The sequence below is a fragment of the Papio anubis genome, chromosome 1, assembly GCF_008728515.1.
Source record: "Papio anubis isolate 15944 chromosome 1, Panubis1.0, whole genome shotgun sequence".
In the NCBI taxonomy this organism is placed as follows: Eukaryota; Metazoa; Chordata; class Mammalia; order Primates; family Cercopithecidae; genus Papio; species Papio anubis.
In genome coordinates this window covers 152,483,969-152,490,656 of record NC_044976.1, presented here as the reverse complement: position 1 = coordinate 152,490,656, position 6,688 = coordinate 152,483,969, and the positions used below count along the sequence as shown (strand labels likewise).

The following is a 6,688-nucleotide window of genomic DNA, read 5'->3' as shown; positions in this document are numbered from 1 at the left end:
GCCCATCACAAGATGGCTGCGCTCTCCAGTCCCTGGCACCCCAGGCTGCTCTGATGTGTGAGAGCTCCTTCCTCAAGGCTTGAATTTACGCGGGTCTTCATCACACTCAGCCCGCCATCATTTTTTCAGATTCAGTTCCAACACGTCACTCTCTCCGTAGAGCCTTCCCTGAATCTCACAGACAAATGCGGCAGTTCCCTTTGTGGGGGAATATTCATCATGTTTTTCCGCATTGGCCTATGTTTATGCATTGGCCTATGTTTATGCCTCTTCTTGCAGATGTCCATCTAGGCTGGGAGCTCCTAGAGGGTAAACGCAGCTTCTCACACACCTGGTACAGAGTCGATGCTCATGGAATGATGCGCGAGGGGGAGAGTGAGTGAATGAATGAATGAATGAATGAATGAATGAATGATATGCTGGAAGGAAGGGAGAGTGGGAGCAGGGACAGGTCAGAAGGGGGCCCAGAGTCTTCAGCACACAGTGTGGGTGTGTCACTGTGGCCAGGAACATTTCGCTTCTCTGCCTGCAATGCTTTTTGGGAAATGGGAGAGCTGAGGCTCAGTGTGGGCAAACTGGGCCCAGTCAGCAGGGAAGCCATGAGCTCCACGGTTTAGGGGAGGAGTCCCGTGCTTAAGTAAGCTATCACATGGAAGATCTCCCTGCCCTCCTCCTATTGGTCTGTATTGGTATTTCTCCTTCACCAGTGGAGGCTTTTCTTCCCCCAGGAAGAATCCAGAATAGTTCAGACAAGTGTCAGGTCCACCAGAACCGGAAAGCAACATGTAGGGTTTGTTGTAAAGGGCTTTTAAATAGGGTTGGGGAGATCCAGGTAGGTTAGAATTTTGACTCTGCACTGACTGTGTGAACTCAAGACAGAAATTCACCTTTCAAAACCTCTGTTCCCCAGTCTATGCGGTAAGAAGTTTAGATTAGTTGATTTCTAGGGAGATTTTGAGCAGGCATGATTCAGTTCCCTGAAGGGCTGTGGGACAGGACTGCACTACGAGGTCCTATAGATTGGATTCTTCAGTTCCTCTCCTTCCGCTGGAGAATAGAGGAATCTGCTTTCGCTGCACACTAAGAGATTTACCTGGAGAACAAATGGAAAGCAGGCCAGGATCCCGGGTGAAATGTGGCACATTTGAGGAGACTTCAACTTCCCTTGCCCTCCAGGTGTGCACTTGGAAGGGGGAACGAGGGAGGGTGAAGCCGGCAAGGTGGGTGGAGAGATAGGGGAGGGGCAGGAGGCGGACCCCAAGTTGCCCATGGGAGGGGGTGGGGTAAAATAATCAAGTTTATAGACCGCCCTCTTTAAAGTTACTAATAAGCTTGCCTTATCTTTCCTTAACTTCTCCTCACAGTGTGGTCTTTTCCCCACCCCCAGACGTGAACGGGAAGCAGGTCACAAAGCCTTTCGGATTATAAAAGAAACACTTGCTTCTCACAAGGAGAGCAGCAGACTAACTGTACTAAATGCCAGGATAAGCCTCTGGCTGGGCCTCGACTGTGACCCTCCGGCCTCTTTCTACAGCGCTGCCTGGATGGACTGGCCTATCTCTGCTGGATTCCCAAAGTGCATTGTGTAGAGATAGCAACTCAGGTCAGGCTAAAAGCTGAAGCAAGCGCGCGAGCGCGCGCACACACACACACAGCCTCCTTGGGACAAGATAAAATCTTAGCGCATTCCCCTCTCCCCGATTAGGTCTCTGGGAGGCCGAAGTGTTCAGGTGCAAGGTTCAGATAACCCGCAGTGTCTCTCCAACTCTAGGATGACAAAGACCTCATTTCCCTTTTCTGGTGTTCACGGAACAATGAGAAAGTACGGGTAGCCTGCAGAAAGACCTCTCCATTCGTGGCCCCCCAGGGGTGTGGGTTCTGAGAGGTGGGACCAGCTGCCAGGCCCTTTCTCCATTGGTTGAGCTCAGCAGGTAACCTGAAGCTTTGCTGAGAGGTGCATAAATAAAGAGTGAAACTAGTACCACCTCCTTGAAATGGGCTGAGTCCCTCTTGCTCACCCTTGACTTGGAAAAACCAGTTTCTCTTTTATTGTCTGTTGCTAATCTCTGTTCTAAAAATTCAGCTCAATTCTCAACCATACTCCAAACTCTGTCCTTTCCAGCTACCTTTACTCCCTCTCCTTCAATTCCACTTTCCTCTGCTTTCATTTTTTTTTTTTTTTTTTGAAAGGGTCTCACTTTGTCACCCAGGCTGGAGTGCAGTGGTGCAATCTTGGGCTCACTGCAGCGTCAACCTCCCAGGTTCAAGCGATTCTCCTGCCTCAGCCCCTCAAGTAGCTGGAACTACAGGCGCACACCACCACGCCTGACTAATTTTTTGTATTTTTTTGTAGAGGCGGGGTTTCACCATGTTGCCCAGACTGTTCTTGAATTCCTGAGCTTAAGCAATCCACCTGCCTCGGCCTCCCAAAGTGTTGGGATTACAGGCATGAGCCACTGCATCCAGCCTCATGTTCTTTTTCATTAAAGAGAGAAATCAACTATTCAGGACCGGCCCCCACCTTTCCTCAGGAGCCATTTCTGTTCTGCACAGGCCTGCTGAACTGGGTGCTTTATATGGGGTAAGTGTTTCTCATTTTTTGTTCCCTGTCCTCAAGCCTTAAGGGCAAAAGAAACATCCAAGACTTGAAATTTCTTTTCTTCTTCTCATCTGCATGGCTCTAGCCATCTCTTTGTTCTGCATTATCTTACGACAAAAAAAAATTCTTATTTTGAAGCAAACTCAAAGCTGGGTCCTGATATCTCAAGGCACAGGTACTCGTACTTAAAGGTGAGTCTGAAATCTGTGGATTTGGGAAGCTTTGGAAAAACAAAGCTGAGTGGCTAGATCAGGGGGCTCATTGGGCAGGAAGAGGAGACTGGAAAATGCCATATTCACTGCAAGTCAATTATCAACTTCCTCCAAGGCTAAAATAGCTGAACCTGCTGCATTTTAAACCAATCCTCAGCCACTTTTGTGTTTTCTCAAGGATTTCCAGGGATCCCAGGCAGTAAATCCTGCTGATAATGGGAATTGGTGTGATAAGGTGGGTGCTGAGCAGTTTAAGCACCAAGATTGTAGCTCTGTCTGGTTTTGTGGAGATTTACTCAACTAGAAGAACAGAGATTTGGCTAGTTTTTCAGTCCTGGGGTGCAGGGTGCAGCTGTACTGGAAAATTTAGGACCTGGTTTCATTCTTTGAGTCTCATGTTCAAGTTGGTTTTAATGTTATGAAGACACTTGGGATGTAATCCTGAGGGCAGCTGGGGGGAAGACAGTGGTCACTGAATGAACTTACCCTATAGCGAGCCCATATACGGTTTGTTCTCTGATCATGCATGTGCTTGGCTATAGACCCATGTAACCATGGTGAAGGCCACTGGGGGATTTAGTTGGTGAAGGCATAGTGGCCAGAAGAATCTTGAACCCGGAGTCCAGAGCAGGTCAAGTCTCCTGATACAGGTTCTGACTCAAGGATTTTTGTCTCTGCCTGTAGCAGCTACAGGTCTACAGCTGGAGAGTGGAGAGTGGTAAGGGAATAACTCACTTTTTCGGGGCTCTCTGACATTAATGCCACCTCCCATTTGCTTTTTGCAGACATTGTCATCTCTCAAGTACCCATCTTGGAGGGTACGGACCCCACATGAGGGTGAGGCTCTCTGCACACTCCAGAGTGAGGACTTGAATAATCTAGTGGACTGTACACGTTGGGAAGGGAAGAGCGGGGTGCCAAGGTTCTGGAGGGAAAAGAATTGACTGACCCTTTTGCTCTTGGAGTTAAGCAGAAATCTAAAGAGAAGGCAAAGAATCTTGCCTTCCCGGCATCATTTCCTCCCACCATCGTGGGTCATCATTTATTTATCACAGCCAACAGACTGGCCTTTTTCTTCCCTTTGACTGGGAATGGGTCAAAGGCAGTGCAGGAGGAGTATCTAGTCCAGATAATTCACAAGCAGGGTGCATTTTCCTCTCATTATTGAGAACTGTGAGTGTTTATCAAGAAGGCAGAGTGGGAGAAGATGAACCAGTCTTCTTCCCCTCAGTACCCAGATCTCTGCCTCCCAGCAAGTCCCGTGTTCACCCTGGCAAAGAGTCTTTACATTCAGACCAAGGAGAGTGTGACTCCTTCTCAGCACTAGCTAGAAACCTCAAGCCCTTGCTTAAGGGCCTTTTTCAGAGAGACCCAATGCCCAGAAGGCTAGATACATGGGGAGGAGCCACATATGAGATACTGCCTCCCTGATTCGGGTCAGAACAAGCCCCAGGAAGAAAGTATTTCAAACAACAAGGTACATCTGCCCCAACACATCCAGACTGCATGTTGGTGCTGAGAACAGCCTTTTATGGGGCTTGCACTGAGCTATGGGCATGTCTGAACACAACAAGGAAGAGGCCAGGGCAGTAACTGCACGCAATGGGTTGTTGGGCATTTCTTTTAAGAGAGGACAGAAAACTCTTAGATACTTTGCATCCTTCCTATTTGACTCAGTCTATGAAAGGTAGGTTAGCTTTCTTTCTTCCTCCCTAAATCCTCCATCCTCATGCCCAACAAACAAATAGTTGAATCATTTTCCAGGCACATTTGGGGGAGGATGTGGGACCATTGCAGGCTGTCCTTCCTAGACAAGTCTCTAGGATTGAGAACAAGGTGTCTTACCCTCCTCTGTCCACCCACCCCCATGAATGGGCCTAGCCCCAGCTGGGAGTTGTGGTTTTTCCTGAGTTCCTCACCTACCTCTTCTGGATTTCACACTGGCAAATGGGGCTGCAAAGTGCTCTTCGTGCTCTTTGGACAGTACCTTGTGGAGAGGAATGCCCGTGTCCCTGCATTCCACGGCCTTGGTAAGCAAGCTCAGAGTAGCTGAATTTTTCTAAAGCAATTGCAGAACACCTGCTTTTTCTCTGTTTCCTCTAGAAAGGACCAACCACACCGAGCTCAGTTATGGCACACACAGTGGGACCTAGACAAAGGGAGAGGGTGACCAGCATCCCAACTAGGTAAACACAGAGGAGGTTCCACATGGACTTATCTGGGTGGCTGCTTTGAAAATTAGAAACAGTCAAGAGTCCCTGGCCCCACAGACTCATCTCCCCAACTCAGCACTGTCTATCTGTGCGGCAGGTGCAAGGACGTGTTGATGAACTAGCTCTCTGCAGCCTCCTTGGAGAATGTGATCCTTGGGGAGGGGTAGGAGTATTCAGGTCCTCGACATCTCCCAAGTGTGTGATTCCAGGATGCCAAAGGCCTTTGGCCAGGTAATGCAGTGTCCACAGGCTGGGGTTGACATGTGTCCCCTCCCTCTGAGAAAAAGATCCTCAGGCAATCCATGTGCTTCTCTTGTCCTTCATTCCACCGGAGTCTGTCTCATACCCAACCAGATTTCAGTGGAGTGAAGTTCAGGAGGCATGGAGCTGACGACGATGAGGCCTCGGCAGTCAAAGCAGCAGCAGCAGCAGCAGCAGCAAGAGTAACTCTGACTTAGGAACAGAGACAGCCAGAGAGAAATGTGATCAATGAAGGAGACATCTGGAGTGCACGTGCTTCTTCAGAGAGACTGGTGATGGGCAGATTGGAAAAAGCACCACAGATGGGAACCACTTAATCTTTCTTTTCTAACATTGATGCTATGAAAATTTGCATTTTCTGTAACTTGTAAAAATTAAAAGTTGCTTGTCTACTGAAAAGCCTCTCTGCCTCTATGTTTTATACCTTCGGAGGCCACATACCGTTGGATGCCTACTCCCGGCCTTCTAAGCCACCTCCTCTTTAGGCTAAAACTGAGACATGAGCTTGAAGAATTGACACTGGCTTCCTCTCTCTTGGGGGTCCCCAGGCAGGTGACTGGGACACTATTTGCAATCAGCAAGGAACCCTGCTGCCCTTAGACTCCCCACAGAGGGAGCAGAACCTGCAGAATGGGGTAAAAAAAAAAAAAAACTGTATTAAAGATTTTTAAAATCCATTTATATTGCAATAAAATAAATGTAAATAAGATTTAAGTGAAGGCAGATTGCAGATATTTCTGATGCTATACAAGATATATCTCATAGTATGGGTGTAAATTCTGCAAAGGTTAATGCAATTAAACATATTTGACACATAAAAATGTCAGATCCAACATTAATCATTCACCAATTGTAATTGCCTTTCTATGGGTTTCTTCTCCCCAAGACATATGCTTAAAACACCAGGCTTAGTAGAAATCTGGGAGGAAAAAAACAAATAATACCTCTCAGCTGTCAGGGTCTATGATTTGCTTTGATAGATTTAGCACTGATTTCATTCTCTTTACAATTCAGTGTGATTGTGCGTGCGTGCGTGTGTGTGTGTGTGTGTGTTACTCCATGTTTCTCCTTTAAGGAAGGAGAAGGTATGGAACAAGAGAAAGTTCCTAAGTCCAAAGGAAGTCCAACCCAGTTATGAAGGGAATGCCATCCACAAGTCTTTTTTATAATTGGCCCCTCCCTCAAGAAAAGGGGTCTCCTTTAAGGAGCCAGTCTGGCTATATCGGCAGACCTGAACAAAGCCTGGCCCTGACAAGTCTTCAGAAAAACCGGTTTTCACCTCCAGAATGTGCCCCAGGCAGCAAAATACAACAGCTCTCCTTGGCTTTTCTTTTTTTCCTTTTTTTTTCTTTTTTTCTTTTTTTTTTTTGAGACAGAGTCTCCCTGTGTCGCCCAGGCTGGAG

General features: G+C 47.5%; 1 non-coding gene across 1 annotated transcript; it reads left to right on the top strand.

The window, feature by feature from the left end:
• Window positions 1–1,319: 1,319 nt before the first annotated feature.
• On the top strand, window positions 1,320–5,684 carry LOC101006473. Its single transcript, XR_002517560.2, has 2 exons — window positions 1,320–5,255; window positions 5,379–5,684. It is a non-coding gene; the product is annotated as an uncharacterized LOC101006473 (transcript).
• Window positions 5,685–6,688: the final 1,004 nt, after the last annotated feature.